Source organism: Uranotaenia lowii, chromosome 3 (genome assembly GCF_029784155.1).
Source record: "Uranotaenia lowii strain MFRU-FL chromosome 3, ASM2978415v1, whole genome shotgun sequence".
NCBI classification, from domain to species: Eukaryota; Metazoa; Arthropoda; class Insecta; order Diptera; family Culicidae; genus Uranotaenia; species Uranotaenia lowii.
In genome coordinates, this window is record NC_073693.1 from 30,205,259 (window position 1) to 30,225,556 (window position 20,298).

General features: G+C 27.1%; 1 protein-coding gene across 3 annotated transcripts in view; it reads right to left on the reverse strand.

The window, feature by feature from the left end:
- LOC129751686 (guanine nucleotide exchange factor DBS) overlaps positions 1-20,298 on the reverse strand; it is a 361,927-nt gene that overhangs the window by 328,335 nt on the left and 13,294 nt on the right. The gene's annotated exons all lie outside the window — the stretch shown is intronic.

Genomic DNA, 20,298 nt, shown 5'->3' on the forward strand with positions numbered 1-20,298 from the left:
ATTTTATTTTTTTATTTTTTTCTTTATTTTATTTTTTTGTTTTTTTTTCTTTATTGTATTTTTATTTTTTTTTCTTTATTTTATTTTTAATATTTTTTAATTTGATTATTTTATTTATTTATTTATTTATTTTTTTTTCTTTGATATTTTTTATTTATTTTAATTGATTATTATTAATTATTTTTTCTTATTAATTAATTTATGTATTAATTTTTTTTAATTTTTTTTTTTGTTTTATTTTATTTTTTTTTCATTTTTGATTTTTTTGTCTTTTTTTTTCTTTTATTTTTTTTCTTGTAATTTGTTTTTCTTGTTATTTTTTTTTTTGTTTTAATTTGTTCGTATTTTTTTTTATGTTTTCAAATTTTTTTTCAAATTTTTTATTTATTTTTTATATTTTTTTTGTTTTTTTATTCTTTAATTTTTTTACATTATTTTTTAGTTTGTTTCATAATTTTTTTTTTAGTTTTTTCTTATTTTTAATTTTTTTTTCAATTTTTTTTATTTAAAAAAAATAATTATTTTTTTATTTTCTTTTATTCTTTTTTTTATTTTTTTCAAATTTTTTATCTTTTTTTTTATTTTTTTTATCTTTTTGAATTTTTTCATTATCTGTAAGTTTTTTTATTTTCTTTTCATTTTTTTTTTTATTTTTTTTTTTCCATTTTTTTTTTAAATTTTTTATTTTTGTTTTTTTTAATTTTTTTCTTTTCTTTTCTTTTATTTTTTTTTCATTTTTTTTTAATTAATGTATTTGTTTTACTTTTTTTGTTTTTTTTTTTATTTTTTTTAATATTTTTATTTTTTTTTATTTTTATTTTTTTAATTTTCTTTCTAATTTTTTTAAATTTTTTTAATGTTTTAAATTTTTTTATCAATTTATTTTTTCTATTTTTTTTTCTATTTTTTTTTTTTTTAATTTTTTTTTAATTTTTTTTTATTTTATTTTTTTAATTTTTTTTTTGATTTTTTTATTTTTTTTTTTATTTTTTATTTTTTTTTTTATTTTTTTTTTTTTTAATTTTTTTTAAATTTTATTTTTAATTTTTTTGTAATTTTTCTTTAATTTTTTTCAATTTTTTTTATTTCGTCGTTTAAGTTCAGCTCTTTTTTGCGATTATTCTATAATTATTTTAATATTTCGTTTTGCCTTTTTTGCTGTATTTTTTTATTCCTTTTTTAATATTTTTTGTAAATTTTATTCTTGCAATTTTTTTTCATTCCTTTCTTATGGAAATTTAACCCATTAAGCGTATTCTTTGTATGTATTGTTCTTTTTCCATATCTATTTTGTAAGTCTTTCTCATTTTTTGACCTTTTAGCATTTAATGACATTTTCGTGAATTTCGTCATTTTGTTTATTTCTTTTTTTTTAAGACAGACACCGTCTTAGCTGATTTATGCTTTCAGATCGAATAAACATGGGCAACTTGAGAATAACATTTAACACCTAGTACCGAAATGGGAATCGAACCCATACCAGCAGTGGACCGTCTTACTACGCTAACCGCACGACCAACCGAGACGTACGTATTTTTCTCCTTATGATCATTTATTCAAGAGCCTTTTTTCAACTTCCTCATTTTTGTGCTTCTTAGAATGTCATGCTACTACTTCATGAGTTTTCATAATTTCCGACATTTTCAATTTTTGCTTTTTTGTAATTTTTCAAAAGTGTTGTTATTTTGGTGGGTTTTATAAATAGAATGTTTTTTTCGTTTTTTTTTTCATTTTCATAATTTTTGTCTTTTTGATCATTGCTTCTTTGATTTTTGTTATCTAAATTATTTTTTTTCATTTGGTCATTATCGTCTTGTTTTAAATGTTTGTCTTTTTGTTATTTTTATCCAATTTTTAATTCGTAGTCATTGGTGTTATTATTTAAGAAAGTCAATTCAAATTATTGTTGACTCTAAAGCACAAATTATTACTAGTGGACGAACTCGGTTGTACATGCAAACCAATTGAGCAAAGCTTCCTAGAGAAACGCAATTGGTTGTAAGTTGTTTTCGATTGTCATAATCGGTCACCTGTCAATTTTGCCTGCAGCCAAAGGTTGGCAACTAAAAAGCAAGTAAGTAACAATAAGAGGATTTACTTGAGGCAGGCGTTTATTATTTTCCCCCCTTTTACCTCCATCTAGGTTTATTTTCGCTGTTTCTGTCGCAAAACTTTCACGTGGGCAGTGTCGTGAACTTGGCCGTGATTTAAGAAACATAGGTACTTGTACCTGAGTGAGACATGTTTTGATTTTACTGTCGAAACTCAGCCTACTGCGGGTTTGATACCCACGTGTTTCTGAGCCGTTTATAAATATCATCAGTTAAGAAACAAGGTGTCAATGAATTCCTATTCATTTCATGATAAGCACTCATAAATTATTCAAAGCACAATTCATTACTCAGAAATTATCACGAATTTTAAATAACAGCTTTTACGGAAGTCATGTCACCACATCTGCTCCGCGATAAAATAAACCACATTTCCCCATCATGCAGATTGCTTTTTTTAATAAAAAGAAAAAAAAACCTACGTACATATGACATACATAAATAGTCACCTTAGAAGGCTGAATCACCAAGACCCAATTCGTTTGTAAATAGTTTCCTTCCATCATGCATGTGGAGGTTCTGCAAAACAGAATCTGGAGATAGCATCCGTCCAGAAGTAAGTAAACATATGGGGACTGCATGCTGCCAGAATGCAGTAGTTGGACATAAACGGTGTCAATAAGGTGTTACAGGCTTAAAAAACATTCATCGAAGTTTAATTTTCATATAAAACATTCAATATTTTCAAAGCAAAGTGGCCTATATAAGAAGTTGATAGCCACTCTACCTTTTTTGGATAATTCAAAACGTAAAAAAATAGATTGGGAACAAAGTTTAGAACGACACACCTTGTTGCATCCATGTGTTGTGGATGTTTGGCGGCCGTCACAAATCTGCAGTGATAGTAATTACAGAACATTACTGACTGGTGCAAAGCGTGCTTCACAGCCCTTAATCATGGTTGATTGTTGAACGAAAACAAAAACTGCAGACGGTGAATGCAGCTGTGCTAGCTTTAAACGTATCATAACTTATGAAAATATTCCAAAAATTAAAACTTCAGACATTTTGTATAAAATTTTGTATGTTTGCTTCAAGAAGGACATGTAAGTTTTATAAAAGCCAAGGGCTAACAATAAGATTCTATCATCAATGAAGTCCAGAATACAACCCAATACCGTGTGAGATTTTCCTAATCAATAGAAAGTCACCAGATTTAAATAAAGTTCTCTGATTGATAAAAACCCGAGAGATTGATGGGCCATACTGCCAGCTATTCAAGAATAAGTTGCTTGTGAATATTGTAAGATAATTAAAAAAATTAATTGGTAACCCATTGTTTTTTTAAATAATAAAATTCCTTTTGATAACTTTTTCTTACAGCTGAGTGTTTCTTTTTCATATCAACAAGATTCTTCGAATGAATCACCATTTCCTGTAGCATAATGAAAATTGATACTATCGTATTTAACGGTGTATAGAACTGCGCCCTTATTTTTGGCAAAAAGAAATTTTGACAAAAACTGCGTATACTGTACAGATTTATTTTTCGTAGATACTATAGGTATAAAACGAGATCCACTCATACAACTGTCTCAAATATTGACATAGAACTCAAGCTTGCCGAAATCACAGAAAATCTATAATTTCACAGAATTTTGAGCAAGTTTTTGTCACAGAATATGTATCAAAGATCACAGAAATTGGAAATTTTTCATAGTTTTCACAAGTTTAAAGAGTTGTGTGCACTCTTTCAAATTTATTAATTTTTTTCCCTAATAACTATGAGTACACCCAAAATTCAGCCTTTACTCCAATCAAGAGTTCTCAAAGTTTCAACAACATTGGCATAAGATGTGAACGCCAGCTGCTGTGATTCGATTTGAGACCGCCGGCATTAACCTCCCAGCGCATCCGCATTGCGTATGATCGAAGGAAACAAAATAAAAACGTTTTCATGTCCCTACCTATCCCATTACAAGAGAAAGAAAGATGAAAAAAATCACCGGCATAGAATAAATTGATCTGCTTCAGCAATGCTGCGTGGCATTAGAAAAACTACAGAGAAAAAAACATTTTAATGTTTCAAACCACCGGCAAACAACCTCCGGCTGTGCGTTTGTATGCTTGTTGCTTGAATGTTTAAATGTAGCGGTCCTACGTCGTTTTACCCAAGCGTTCGAGTAGTCGAGTCTTTATGTCAGGGACGAGAAAGCAATCATATCATCTTTGGCGCGATGCACATTTCAGCACATTTTCGGCAAATAGTCAGTTGCTTTGGGTGTATCAAATTCTAAAAATTTAAGTTTTGGTGATAACGTTTCCAACAAGAAAACCCATCAGCTTGGATAAAACAAGTCTGTGAAAACTGATTTAAAATAAATTATATATTCATTGCCAATCGCTAAGAATTTCGAAATATGATCGGCTATCGACAATCTCCTCACGGAGAAAAAAGACGGCAGTTGTTGTGTAGTTGATTTTTTTGCATCCAACTATAAATAGAACAGACTCAACTATAAACTGTAGATAGTCCTTAATCAATCAGCTAGAAATACAATGGAATCAACTGTAATGGTACAACTAATTCAAATTTAAACAAATGATAGATTCAACTACAATTGTATGATTGATTGTAGGAATTGAACTATAAATATAATAGATTCAATTACAACCTGTTGATAGACCTAACTCATCCAACTATGAATATAATAGATTCAAATGTAAATATAACAGATTCAACTACAATTTTATGATTGATTTTAGCCATTTAATTATGAATAGGAGGGATTCAATTATACACTCCTGGTTGACCTCTCACATCTATATATATAAAAAGCAATTTCTGTATGTTTGTTTGTTTGTTTGTTTGTTTGTTTGTTTGTTTGTTTGTTTGTTTGTCCTCTATAGACTCAGCCGTCTTAAGAGCTAGAGGTCTGAAATTTGGCATGGATGCTCATTAAGACCAGGAAGGATGAAAAATGTTTTTAGATTGTCGAATGACCCCTTCTGAAGGGGGTCGTCCATACAAGACAAATATTGTTTTCGCGATATTGACGTTATTGTTCGTCGAATTATGCTAAAAATTTGCACATGAGAGTTTTGAAAGACAAGCAATCGATTTCAGGTAATAAATTTTGTGTAAGGGGTCAGCCAAAGGGGTCGTCCATATTGACTGTTTGCTATTTTTGCGATATTGACGTTATTATACATCGTATTCGGATGAAAATTGGTACACAATAGTTTTGAGTGACGTGCAATCGATTTGATGTGTCAAATTCAGTGTAAGGGGCCGGCAGAAGGGGTCGTCCATATAAAATTTTCAGTATCTTAGTGATATTAACGTTTTTATACATCGGATTGGGGTGAAAATTTGCACATAGAAGTTATTAGGGACAAATAACTGATTTCACTTATCCAAACTAAAATCAGGGGTCGGCCAAAGGGGTCGTCCATATTAACTATTCACTATTGATGCAATATTGCCGTTATTATACATTGGATTCAGACGAAAATTGGTACACGGAAGTTTTGAGAGATGAGCAATGGATTTCAGCTATTGAATTCAGTGTAAGGGGGTCGTCAGTATAAACCTTTCAATATTTTTGCAATATCGTCGTTATTTTTCAACGGATTGGGATGAAAATTTGCACACGAGAGTTCTGAGGGAAGGGCGATCGAGTCATCAAAGATTGTATTAGAGCCCCCGATAGGGGTTTAGCTTTTTGGCAATAATTGCGTTGTTATGCAATGATCGAGTCGAAATTCATACACGTGGTTTTTTGGCACGGTCAAAGGATTTCTGATTTCAAATTTCGTAGCAGACGACAGACAAAGTGATCGACCAATATTTTTGCAATTATTACTTAACAATGAATTCAGAAGTGCATCTGGAAAATGCTTGGCAATTGACTTTCATACAAACTGTTCTTAACATATTCCAAGTTTAAAGCAAAACGGAGTTCGTAAAGGATCAGCTAGTTTAACTATAAAAATACGGTAGCTTCAACTGTAATAGTATAATTAATTCAACTGTAAAAATTATTCATTCAACTACAAATATATGATTGATTGTAGGCATTGAACTATAAATATAATAAATTCAACTTTATTCTTATGATTGATTGTGTGATACTTGGATAGAAACATAAATACACATCCAAACACTACATGTACATAAGTGTACTTAGTTCATGTGTTCGATAAGCGGTCGGCCCCGGTTGCTACCGAAACCAAAATGTGCAACACAATCCGAGGCCCGGGAGGAGGTTACTTTGCCGTGAGACCCTGATAAGAAAAAACGGAACCGACAATCGGTGCTCAAAACTATTCTTCCCGTTGGAGGCACCCACCGTGATATGGTAAGTTTTGTCCCTTTTTAAATGTTTGTTTAAATTATAACATTATTTTGTATGCAGCATACCCGATCAATCGGATCGAAGCGGGGTATTCGGCTATTGAAAATCGATCCTTCCCCCCCAAAAACGAAGACCCCGATGGCAGCGATAGCCGGTTTCAGAGGTGAGTATGGATGAGTCGAAATAAAAATGCGAGCATAAAACAAACTCATGAGTAAAATATAAAAAAAAACCTTCTTAATAGTTGATAACTTCTAAAATACACGTAAGTAAAAACGATCAAAACCGATTATATAAATCTATTATATTTACAGTTAAAACAACTATACCTGTATAGTTAATTTTTTTATATTTATTGTTGAATGCACAACATCAATCATGCGATAATAGTTGAATCTATTATATTTATAGTTGAATGTCTAAAATCAATCATACCACTATAGCTGAATCTATTATATGTATTGTCAAACGAAAAATATCAAGAAGATAATCTATCATATACATAGTTGAAATCTTCAGATTTATAGTTGGTCGAGAATCAATCAGAATAATAGTTGAATATAGGCGGAATATGGTTTGAAAAACTATATTTTTTCTCCGTGTTGACAAAATTCTTACATTTCCTAGAAAAATTGTGAAACAACAATAACTTGCGTGCTTAGAAATTCAATTCTTAAAATCGTTCATCATTAGAAGCTATTTACAAATTTAAATTAAAAAAGAGATCAAAAAGGCTTCATATTTCTTATTATGTTCTACCACTTATCGGCCGGATCAAAACACAGAAGTAAAACGTTCAGATTTATCGCCTCGCTAAGCCGACGACGAATACGATAAAAAATTCCATTTCAAATTCCCTCTACGAGGTACCTACACTGTAAATTTTTGCCTCGATTTCCAGCAAAAAAATTGCTGGAAATGTTCAGCAATCCAAATTTTTGCTGGAAACCAGCAATCGGTTTTCGAATTGCTGGATTTTTCAGCATTCGGTTATGTGCTTGTCATTTTTGCTGAAAAATTAGCAATCGGTTTTCAAATTGCTGGACTTTCCAGCAATTGATCTAGTTTGCTGGAAAATCAGCAATCGAGTTGTCAATTTGGAGTTTGTTTTTGTTTCGTACGCTGAAGTAAGGTGAGATTCTATTTTACGAATTAAGGTTAAATTAATATAATTATTTTATTTTCCTCTATATTCTAGCAACCAGGCATCAAGTCGAGGGTAAGTTTTTATTGTACAGGTAGATATTCCATAGAAGATACTCATCAAAACTAATTTTTCAGGTGGCGGATGATCAACATTTTGGCACAAAGCGGCCACCCCAGAGCCGTTGTGGAAGTTGTGAAAAAAAAGTTTTTTTTGAAAAATAAATTAATCCCTGATTGAAAATGGGAGAAAATAATTGTTTTTATTGCTTATTATATGCACAGCCAATATTAAACTTTAATTTTGAATTGAAATATAAATTTCATACTAAATACTGCCGGTTGTGTTGAATGAAATAGCTGGTTTCCAGCAATCTGGATTGCTGATTTTCCAGCAATTTGAATTGCTGGAAACCAGCATTAACGTTTGCTGTTTTTTCCAGCAATTGAAATTGCTGGAAATTTTGCTGAAAAGTCAGCGGGACAAAAACCAGCAAAATTTTGCTGGTTTCCAGCAAAAAAAAATTTGCTGTGTACACATCGATGTTTTACCGGCTTCCATGGCTATAAATAAAAGATGCACAAAACCTAGCTACCCTAGCCATCGGTAAACGAAAAGCAACATCATCACGATTGTAGTTAGTTATTCCAGCAGCACCATGGGTCAGAGAATTTGGAATGCAGTAGCATCGGAATCGGAAAGGAAAATTAAATGGACTAGGCATTTATGTGAGTGTATGGGAAAAATAGATTGGGGAGCACATTGGTAGTTCCCTCATCTAGTCGGCCACAATGTTGCAGGGTAAAATGTTTTGAAAAAAAAACTTCGTTAGGACAATTGTAATTAAAACATTTTTAATTTAGCTGTAAATTGCAGTTAAACAATTTTTTAACGTGAAAATATGGTTAAAAGTGCCATTACACTGAAAAAAAATCAATCATAAATTTCTCCGGTTTGTACCAGTAGATTTATTTGGGTGTTCATCTTTTTAGACACGTTCTAACTGTCACAATGTCAGTGAAAGCATTGTACCACTTTTGGGGCCGCGGCGGTTTTCCCTGAGGAATTCCACCCATACGTCATCGTGGAAGCCGCTACAGAACAGCTTTGAGCTTATTCTGATTTTAATAAAAAAAAAAAAAGAACGTAAACAAAGCGTGGAAGGGAGCTGAGCCCCCCTTTTTTTCCTTCGAAGTCAACCGGATGGGTGTCCAAATTTATTGTTATGGCAGCCGCTTGGCACCGCAACCAGCCGTAAAAATGGTTTTAAGTTTTATCGTTGAAGCTACTAGCAATAAAAATAAAGACGGTTGTTATTGTTAATTCACTCCAATCAATCAATGGGGGTTGAGTGGGAAAAGAAAAAAAAAACTTAAGCATCAAAGTAGCCTATGCCGAATGCATTTGTCAAATTTTCAACTTTACCGACACTAAATAATAGGTGCCACTGGAATCTGACTAGGTCGGTGAAACTGTTTTACCGATAGAAAAACACAATCCCAATCGATCGAAACGAATTCCGACATAATGGTTAGATTTTTGTTATTTTTTTTGTTGATTTTTTTGCATCCTATTTTTTATTTACTATCACTGGTACCGTAGAACTGTACGTTTAATCATTGCTAGGGGCCATTTGGTTTGACGCATCGTCTGTCAAGTGTGAAATGATTTTCGAATTGTTTTTTTCTTCAACTTCTGTTTACTACCCACTCGTGATTCCATTCATGCGAGCCGATGCTGAAAAGTGTGAGCCAAGCCGATATGTATCACGCTTCTTGCACGCTCTAAGTGGTTTACTCTTTCATCTTCGAATTAAGAGGCCCTTGTGGTTTGATAGCTAACTGCTTGAGAGGGGGAATGTGTTTGAAAAAAATTTTCCAAAAAAAAAAAACATGCACGCGTGTAATCAATCAAGCATGGGTAAGATAATGTGTTAATTTGTTCACTTTTAGCGGGTATTTTAAGAGGTATCTGATTCGGATGGAAATGATAAAATGTATTGGAAGAAATTTGCAGCATCTATTAAAGTATGTTAAATTCAATTATCTGCCAAGTAGCTGTAATTTGTTGAGCATGATCGGACATTTTCTGGGTATATGTGAGAAAAAAAACAAATCAAGCCTATGAAATAAGCAGCCTTCTTTTAAAACCAATTTCAACAATATATTTTTTGACAGCTGTTAATATTGGTTTATTGTACAATTTTTAAAAATGCCAACAGTATTGACAGCTCTCACCTTTCATTAGAGAATTTATACAATTACCGAACGAACTACAGATGCTTGGTAGGTAGTTGTTGAAATACTACTTTATCGATCAAGAAGGAAGTTTTTTGCTTTTAAAATTGTATGAAAAGGCCAAAGCAAAAAATGCATACACAATGGACCATAAACCCAGTAAAACATTCGAATCTGGCAAAAAAATCATCAAACAAACATCCAGAAAAAAAATCGCAACTCATAAGAAAGAGAGCAAAAAAATACATATCCCAAACGTGTTATACACAAAAAAAAATACATCCCTGCTAGAAGAATTGCTTGGATTGGCGTTGTCACGTCACGTACATTAGATCAGGCTAGAGGAGTATCTCATGAGCAAATGACACAGAAAAAAAAGTAATGGAAGAATTTGCCGGCAAATTTGCATTTCCAAACTATGGTTCACGGTATTCTCATAAGCTTTCTTCAAAAATCGCTTTAAGAATTGAAAATCAGATTTATTTTTTAAAACACTAAATTAAGGCTCTCAAATCCTTAAAATTGGTGAAAATACTTTTATCCAGTGTGTCGAGCTTTAAATTTCGTCATTTATTTATGTCATATTTGTCCATTTTGCCATTTCTGTTTTGCTTTGTCATTTTTTTTTAATTTTTTTTTTTTTCAATTTTGTAATTTTTGTCCTTTTTGCCATTTTTGTCTTTTTTTCATTTTTGTCATTTTTGTTATTTTCGTCACTTTTGTAATTTTTGTCATTTTTGAGATTTTTGTCATTCTTGTCATTCATGTCATTTTTGTCATTTTTATCATATTTGTGATTTTTGTGATTTTTGTCATTTTGTTTTGTTTGTCTATGTAGTAGTTATGTCACTTTTGTTATTTCTAACATTGTTAATGAAATTTTTGTCATTTTTCATTTTTGTCAATATTGAAAGTTTTGTCAATTTTGTCATTTTCGTCATTTTCGTCATTTTCTTCATTTTTGTCATTTTTGTCATTTTTGTCATTTCTGTCATTTTTGTCAATTTTGTCAATTTTGTCATTTTTGTCATTTTTGTCATTTTTGTCATTTTTGTCATTTTTGTCATTTTTGTCATTTTTGTCATTTTTGTCATTTTTGTCATTTTTGTCATTTTTGTCATTTTTGTCATTTTTGTCATTTTTGTCATTTTTGTCATTTTTGTCATTTTTGTCATTTTTGTCATTTTTGTCATTTTTGTCATTTTTGTCATTTTTGTCATTTTTGTCATTTTTGTCATTTTTGTCATTTTTGTCATTTTTGTCATTTTTGTCATTTTTGTCATTTTTGTCATTTTTGTCATTTTTGTCATTTTTGTCATTTTTGTCATTTTTGTCATTTTTGTCATTTTTGTCATTTTTGTCATTTTTGTCATTTTTGTCATTTTTGTCATTTTTGTCATTTTTGTCATTTTTGTCATTTTTGTCATTTTTGTCATTTTTGTCATTTTTGTCATTTTTGTCATTTTTGTCATTTTTGTCTATTTTTGTCATTTTTGTCATTATTGTCATTTTTGTCATTTTTATCATTTTTATCATTTTTGTCATTATTGTCATTTTTGTCATTTTTGTCATTTTTGTCATTTTTGCCATTTATGTCATTTTTGTCTATTTTGTCTATTTTGTCTATTTTGTCATTTTTGTCATTTTTGTCATTTTTGTCATTTTTGTCATTTTTGTCATTTTTGTCATTTTTGTCATTTTTGTCATTTTTGTCATTTTTGTCTTTTTTGTCATTTTTGTCATTTTTGTCATTTTTGTCATTTTTGTCATTTTTGTCATTTTTGTCATTTTTGTCATTTTTGTCATTTTTGTCATTTTTGTCATTTTTGTCATTTTTGTCATTTTTGTCATTTTTGTCATTTTTGTCATTTTTGTCATTTTTGTCATTTTTGTCATTTTTGTCATTTTTGTCATTTTTGTCATTTTTGTCATTTTTGTCATTTTTGTCATTTTTGTCATTTTTGTCATTTTTGTCATTTTTGTCATTTTTGTCATTTTTGTCATTTTTGTCATTTTTGTCATTTTTGTCATTTTTGTCATTTTTGTCATTTTTGTCATTTTTGTCATTTTTGTCATTTTTGTCATTTTTGTCATTTTTGTCATTTTTGTCATTTTTGTCATTTTTGTCATTTTTGTCATTTTTGTCATTTTTGTCATTTTTGTCATTTTTGTCATTTTTGTCATTTTTGTCATTTTTGTCATTTTTGTCATTTTTGTCACTTTTGTCATTTTTGTCATTTTTGTCATTTTTGTCATTTTTGTCATTTTTGTCATTTTTGTCATTTTTGTCATTTTTGTCATTTTTGTCATTTTTGTCATTTTTGTCATTTTTGTCATTTTTGTCATTTTTGTCATTTTTGTCATTTTTGTCATTTTTGTCATTTTTGTCATTTTTGTCATTTTTGTCATTTTTGTCATTTTTGTCATTTTTGTCATTTTTGTCATTTTTGTCATTTTTGTCATTTTTGTCATTTTTGTCATTTTTGTCATTTTTGTCATTTTTGTCATTTTTGTCATTTTTGTCATTTTTGTCATTTTTGTCATTTTTGTCATTTTTGTCATTTTTGTCATTTTTGTCATTTTTGTCATTTTTGTCATTTTTGTCATTTTTGTCATTTTTGTCATTTTTGTCATTTTTGTCATTTTTGTCATTTTTGTCATTTTTGTCATTTTTGTCATTTTTGTCATTTTTGTCATTTTTGTCATTTTTGTCATTTTTGTCATTTTTGTCATTTTTGTCATTTTTGTCATTTTTGTCATTTTTGTCATTTTTGTCATTTTTGTCATTTTTGTCATTTTTGTCATTTTTGTCATTTTTGTCATTTTTGTCATTTTTGTCATTTTTGTCATTTTTGTCATTTTTGTCATTTTTGTCATTTTTGTCATTTTTGTCATTTTTGTCATTTTTGTCATTTTTGTCATTTTTGTCATTTTTGTCATTTTTGTCATTTTTGTCATTTTTGTCATTTTTGTCATTTTTGTCATTTTTGTCATTTTTGTCATTTTTGTCATTTTTGTCATTTTTGTCATTTTTGTCATTTTTGTCATTTTTGTCATTTTTGTGATTTTTGTGATTTTTGTGATTTTTGTCATTTTTGTCATTTTTGTCATTTTTGTCATTTTTGTCATTTTTGTCATTTTTGTCATTTTTGTCATTTTTGTGATATTTGTCATTTTTGTCATTTTTGTCATTTTTTGTCATTTTTTGTCATTTTTGTCATTTTTGTCATTTTTGTCATTTTTGTCATTTTTGTCATTTTTGTCATTTTTGTCATTTTTGTCATTTTTGTCATTTTTGTCATTTTTGTCATTTTTGTCATTTTTGTCATTTTTGTCATTTTTGTCATTTTTGTCATTTTTGTCATTTTTGTCATTTTTGTCATTTTTGTCATTTTTGTCATTTTTGTCATTTTTGTCATTTTTGTCATTTTTGTCATTTTTGTCATTTTTGTCATTTTTGTCATTTTTGTCATTTTTGTCATTTTTGTCATTTTTGTCATTTTTGTCATTTTTGTCATTTTTGTCATTTTTGTCATTTTTGTCATTTTTGTCATTTTTGTCATTTTTGTCATTTTTGTCATTTTTGTCATTTTTGTCATTTTTATCATTTTTATCATTTTTGTCATTTTTGTCATTTTTGTCATTTTTGTCATTTTTGTCATTTTTGTCATTTTTGTCATTTTTGTCATTTTTGTCATTTTTGTCATTTTTGTCATTTTTGTCCTTTTTTTCCATTTTTGTCATTTTTGTCATTTTTGTCATTTTTGTCATTTTTGTCATTTTTGTCATTTTTGTCATTTTTGTCATTTTTGTCATTTTTGTCATTTTTGTCATTTTTGTCATTTTTGTCATTTTTGTCATTTTTGTCATTTTTGTCTATTTTGTCATTTTTGTCTATTTAGTCTATTTTGCCTTTTTTGTCATTTTTGTCATTTCGGTCATTTTTGTCATTTTTGTCATTTTTGTCATTGTTGTCAATTTTGTCATTTTTGTCATTTTCGTCATTTTCGTCATTTTCGTCATTTTCGTCATTTTCGTCATTTTGTCAATTTTGTCATTTTTGTAATTTTTGTAATTTTTGCCATTTTTGTCATTTTTGCCATTTTTGTCATTTTTGTCATTTTTGTCATTTTTGTCATTTTTGTCATTTTTGTCATTTTTGTCATTTTTGTCATTTTTGTCATTTTTGTCATTTTTGTCATTTTTGTCATTTTTGTCATTTTTGTCATTTTTGTCATTTTTGTCATTTTTGTCTTTTTTGTCATTTTTGTCATTTTTGTCATTTTATTATTTTCGTCATTTTTGTCATTTTAGTAATTTTAGTAATTTTAGTAATTTTTGTAATTTTTGTCATTTTTGTAATTTTTGACATTTTTGTCATTTTTGTCATTTTTGTCATTTTTTTGTCATTTTTTGTCATTTTTGTCATTTTTGTCATTTTTGTCATTTTTGTCATTTTTGTCATTTTTGTCATTTTTGTCATTTTTGTCATTTTTGTCATTTTTGTCATTTTTGTCATTTTTGTCATTTTTGTCATTTTTGTCATTATAGTCTTTTTGTCATTTTCGTCATTTTTGTCATTTTTGTCATTTTTTGTCATTTGTCATTTTTTGTCATTTTTGTCATTTTTGCCATTTTTGCCATTTTTGTCATTTTTGTTATTTTTGTCATTTTTGTCATTTTTGTCATTTTTGTTTTTTTTTTGTAATATTTGTCATTTTTGTCATTTTTTGTCATTTTTTGTCATTTTTGTCATTTTTATCATTCTTGTCATTTTTATCATTCTTGTCATTTTTGTCATTCTTGTAATTTTTGTCATTCTTGTCATTCTTGTCATTCTTGTCATTCTTGTCATTCTTGTCATTTTTGCCATTTTTCGTCATTTTTGTCATTTTTGTCATTTTTGTCATTTCTGTCATTTTTGTCATTTCTGTCATTTCTGTCATTTCTGTCATTTCTGTCTTTTCTGTCATTTTTGTCATTTTTGTCATTTTTGTCATTTTTGTCATTTTTGTCAATTATGTCAATTATGACAATAATGTCAATTATGTCAATGATGTCAATTATGTCAATAATTTCATTTTTGTCATTTTTGTCATTTTTGTCATTTTTGTCATTTTTGTCATTTTTGTCATTTTTGTCATTTTTGTCATTTTTGTCATTTTTGTCATTTTTGTCATTTTTGTCATTTTTGTCATTTTTGTCATTTTTGTCATTTTTGTCATTTTTGTCATTTTTGTCATTTTTGTCATTTTTGTCATTTTTGTCATTTTTGTCATTTTTGTCATTTTTGTCATTTTTGTCATTTTTGTCATTTTTGTCATTTTTGTCATTTTTGTCATTTTTGTCATTTTTGTCATTTTTGTCATTTTTGTCATTTTTGTCATTTTTGTCATTTTTGTCATTTTTGTCATTTTTGTCATTTTTGTCATTTTTGTCATTTTTGGCATTTTTGTCATTTTTGTGATATTTGTCATTTTTGTCATTTTTTGTCATTTTTTGTCATTTTTGTAATTTTTGTAATTTTTGTAATTTTTGTAATTTTTGTAATTTTTGTAATTTTTGTAATTTTTGTAATTTTTGTCATTTTTGTCATTTTTGTCATTTTTGTCATTTTTGTCATTTTTGTCATTTTTGTCATTTTTGTCATTTTTGTCATTTTTGTCATTTTTGTCATTTTTGTCATTTTTGTCATTTTTGTCATTTTTGTCATTTTTGTCATTTTTGTCATTTTTGTCATTTTTGTCATTTTTGTCATTTTTGTCATTTTTGTCATTTTTGTCATTTTTGTCATTTTTGTCATTTTTGTCATTTTTGTCATTTTTGTCATTTTTGTCATTTTTGTCATTTTTGTCATTTTTGTCTTTTTTGTCATTTTTGTCATTTTTGTCATTTTTGTCATTTTTGTCATTTTTGTCATTTTTGTCATTTTTGTCATTTTTGTCATTTTTGTCATTTTTGTCATTTTTGTCATTTTTGTCATTTTTGTCATTTTTGTCATTTTTGTCATTTTTGTCATTTTTGTCATTTTTGTCATTTTTGTCATTTTTGTCATTTTTGTCATTTTTGTCATTTTTGTCATTTTTGTCATTTTTGTCATTTTTGTCATTTTTGTCATTTTTGTCATTTTTGTCATTTTTGTCATTTTTGTCATTTTTGTCATTTTTGTCATTTTTGTCATTTTTGTCATTTTTGTCATTTTTGTCATTTTTGTCATTTTTGTCATTTTTGTCATTTTTGTCATTTTTGTCATTTTTGTCATTTTTGTCATTTTTGTCATTTTTGTCATTTTTGTCATTTTTGTCATTTTTGTCATTTTTGTCATTTTTGTCATTTTTGTCATTTTTGTCATTTTTGTCATTTTTGTCCTTTTTTTCCATTTTTGTCATTTTTGTTATTTTTGTCATTTTCGTCATTTTCGTCATTTTTGTCATTTTTGTCATTTTTGTCATTTTTGTACTTTTTGTCATTTTTGTCATTTTTGTCATTTTTGTCATTTTTGTCATTTTTGTCATTTTTGTCATTTTTGTCATTTTTGTCATTTTTGACATTTTTGTCATTTTTGTCATTTTTGTCATTTTTGTCATTTTTGTCATTTTTGTCATTTTTGTCATTTTTGTCATTTTTGTCATTTTCGTCATTTTTGTCATTTTTGTCATTTTTGTCATTTTTGTCATTTTTGTCATTTTTGTCATTTTTGTCATTTTTGTAATTTTTGTCATTTTTGTCATTTTTGTGATATTAGTCATTTTTGTCATTTTTTGTCATTTTTTGTCATTTTCGTCATTTTCGTCATTTTTGTCATTTTTGTCATTTTTGTCATTTTTGTCATTTTTGTCATTTTTGTCATTTTTGTCATTTTTGTCATTTTTGTCATTTTTGTCATTTTTGTCATTTTTGTCATTTTTGTCATTTTTGTCATTTTTGTCATTTTTGTCATTTTTGTCATTTTTGTCATTTTTGTCATTTTTGTCATTTTTGTCATTTTTGTCATTTTTGTCATTTTTGTCATTTTTGTCATTTTTGTCATTTTTGTCATTTTTGTCATTTTTGTCATTTTTGTCATTTTTGTCATTTTTGTCATTTTTGTCATTTTTGTCATTTTTGTCATTTTTGTCATTTTTGTCATTTTTGTCATTTTTGTCATTTTTGTCATTTTTGTCATTTTTGTCATTTTTGTCATTTTTGTCATTTTTGTCATTTTTGTCATTTTTGTCATTTTTGTCATTTTTGTCCTTTTTGTCATTTTTGTCATTTTTGTCATTTTTGTCATTTTTGTCATTTTTGTCATTTTTGTCATTTTTGTCATTTTTGTCATTTTTGTCATTTTTGTCATTTTTGTAATTTTTGTCATTTTTGTCATTTTTGTCATTTTTGTCATTTTTGTCATTTTTGTCTATGTTGTGATTTTTGTCTATTTAGTCTATTTTGCCTTTTTTGTCATTTTTGTCATTTCGGTCATTTTTGTCATTTTTGTCATTTTTGTCATTTTTGTCATTTTTGTCATTTTTGTCATTGTTGTCAATTTTGTCAATTTTGTCATTTTCGTCATTTTCGTCATTTTCGTCATTTTCGTCATTTTGTCATTTTTGTAATTTTTGCCATCTTCGTCATTTTTGCCATTTTTGTCATTTTTGTCATTTTTGTCATTTTTGTCATTTTTGTCATTTTTGTCATTTTTGTCATTTTTGTCATTTTTGTCATTTTTGTCATTTTTGTCATTTTTTTCATTTTTGTCATTTTTGTCATTTTTGTCATTTTTGTCATTTTTGTCATTTTTGTCATTTTTGTCATTTTTGTCATTTTTGTCATTTTTGTCATTTTTGTCATTTTTGTCATTTTTGTCATTTTTGTCATTTTTGTCATTTTTGTCATTTTTGTCATTTTTGTCATTTTTGTCATTTTTGTCATTTTTGTCATTTTTGTCATTTTTGTCATTTTTGTCATTTTTGTCATTTTTGTCATTTTTGTCATTTTATTATTTTCGTCATTTTTGACATTTTTGTCATTTTTGTCATTTTAGTAATTTTAGTAATTTTAGTAATTTTAGTAATTTTAGTAATTTTAGTAATTTTTGTAATTTTTGTCATTTTTGTAATTTTTGACATTTTTGTCATTTTTGTCATTTTTGTCATTTTTGTCATTTTTGTCATTTTTGTCATTTTTGTCATTTTTGTCATTTTTGTCATTTTTGTCATTTTTGTCATTTTTGTCATTTTTGTCATTATAGTCTGTTGTCATTTTCGTCATTTTTGTCATTTTTGTCATTTTTTGTCATTTGTCATTTTTTGTCATTTTTGTCATTTTTGTCATTTTTGCCATTTTTGCCATTTTTGTCATTTTTGTTATTTTTGTCATTTTTGTCATTTTTGTCATTTTTGTTTTTTTGTAATATTTGTCATTTTTGTCATTTTTTGTCATTTTTGTCATTTTTATCATTCTTGTCATTTTTATCATTCTTGTCATTTTTGTCATTCTTGTAATTTTTGTCATTCTTGTCATTCTTGTCATTTTTGCCATTTTTCGTCATTTTTGTCATTTTTGTCATTTTTGTCATTTCTGTCATATTTGTCATTTCTGTCATTTCTGTCATTTCTGTCATTTTTGTCATTTTTGTCATTTTTGTCAATTATGTCAATTATGTCAATAATGTCAATTATGTCAATGATGTCAATTATGTCAATAATTTCATTTTTGTCATATCTGTCATTTTTGTCATTTTTGTCATTTTTGTCATTTTTGTCATTTTTGTCATTTTTGTCATTTTTGTCATTTTTGTCATTTTTGTCATTTTTGTCATTTTTGTCATTTTTGTCATTTTTGTCATTTTTGTCATTTTTGTCATTTTTGTCCTTTTTTTCCATTTTTGTCATTTTTGTCATTTTTGTCATTTTTGTCATTTTTGTCATTTTTGTCATTTTCGTCATTTTCGTCATTTTTGTCATTTTTGTCATTTTTGTCATTTTTGTCATTTTTGTCATTTTTGTCATTTTTGTCATTTTTGTCATTTTTGTCATTTTTGTCATTTTTGTCATTTTTGTCATTTTTGTCATTTTTGTCATTTTTGTCATTTTTGTCATTTTTGTCATTTTTGTCATTTTTGTCATTTTTGTCATTTTTGTCATTTTTGTCATTTTTGTCATTTTTGTCATTTTTGTCATTTTTGTCATTTTTGTCATTTTTGTCATTTTTGTCATTTTTGTCATTTTTGTCATTTTTGTCATTTTTGTCATTTTTTGTCATTTTTTGTAATTTTTGTCATTTTTGTAATTTTTGTAATTTTTGTAATTTTTGTCATTTTTGTCATTTTTGTCATTTTTGTCATTTTTGTCATTTTTGTCATTTTTGTCATTTTTGTCATTTTTGTCATTTTTGTCATTTTTGTCCTTTTTTTCCATTTTTGTCATTTTTGTCATTTTTGACATTTTTGTCATTTTTGTCATTTTTGTCATTTTTGTCATTTTTGTCATTTTTGTCATTTTTGTCATTTTTGTCATTTTTGTCATTTTTGTCATTTTCGTCATTTTTGTCATTTTTGTCATTTTTGTCATTTTTGTCATTTTTGTCATTTTTGTCATTTTTGTCATTTTTGTCATTTTTGTCATTTTTGTCATTTTTGTCATTTTTGTCATTTTTGTGATATTTGTCATTTTTGTCATTTTTTGTCATTTTCGTCATTTTTGTCATTTTTTGTCATTTTTGTCATTTTTGTCATTTTTGTCATTTTTGTCATTTTTGTCATTTTTGTCATTTTTGTCATTTTTGTCATTTTTGTCATTTTTGTCATTTTTGTCATTTTTTGTCATTTTTGTCATTTTTGTCATTTTTGTCATTTTTGTCATTTTTGTCATTTTTGTCATTTTTGTCATTTTTGTCATTTTTGTCATTTTTGTCATTTTTGTCATTTTTGTCATTTTTGTCATTTTTGTCATTTTTGTCATTTTTGTCATTTTTGTCATTTTTGTCATTTTTGTCATTTTTGTCATTTTTGTCATTTTTGTCATTTTTGTCATTTTTGTCATTTTTGTCATTTTTGTCATTTTTGTCATTTTTGTCATTTTTGTCATTTTTGTCATTTTTGTCATTTTTGTCATTTTTGTCATTTTTGTCATTTTTGTCATTTTTGTCATTTTTGTCATTTTTGTCATTTTTGTCATTTTTGTCATTTTTGTCATTTTTGTCATTTTTGTCATTTTTGTCATTTTTGTCATTTTTGTCATTTTTGTCATTTTTGTCATTTTTGTCATTTCTGTCATTTTTGTCTATGTTGTGATTTTTGTCTATTTAGTCTATTTTGCCTTTTTTGTCATTTTTGTCATTTCGGTCATTTTTGTCATTTTTGTCATTTTTGTCATTGTTGTCAATTTTGTCAATTTTGTCATTTTCGTCATTTTCGTCATTTTCGTCATTTTGTCATTTTTGTAATTTTTGCCATCTTTGTCATTTTTGCCATTTTTGTCATTTTTGTCATTTTTGTCATTTTTGTCATTTTTGTCATTTTTGTCATT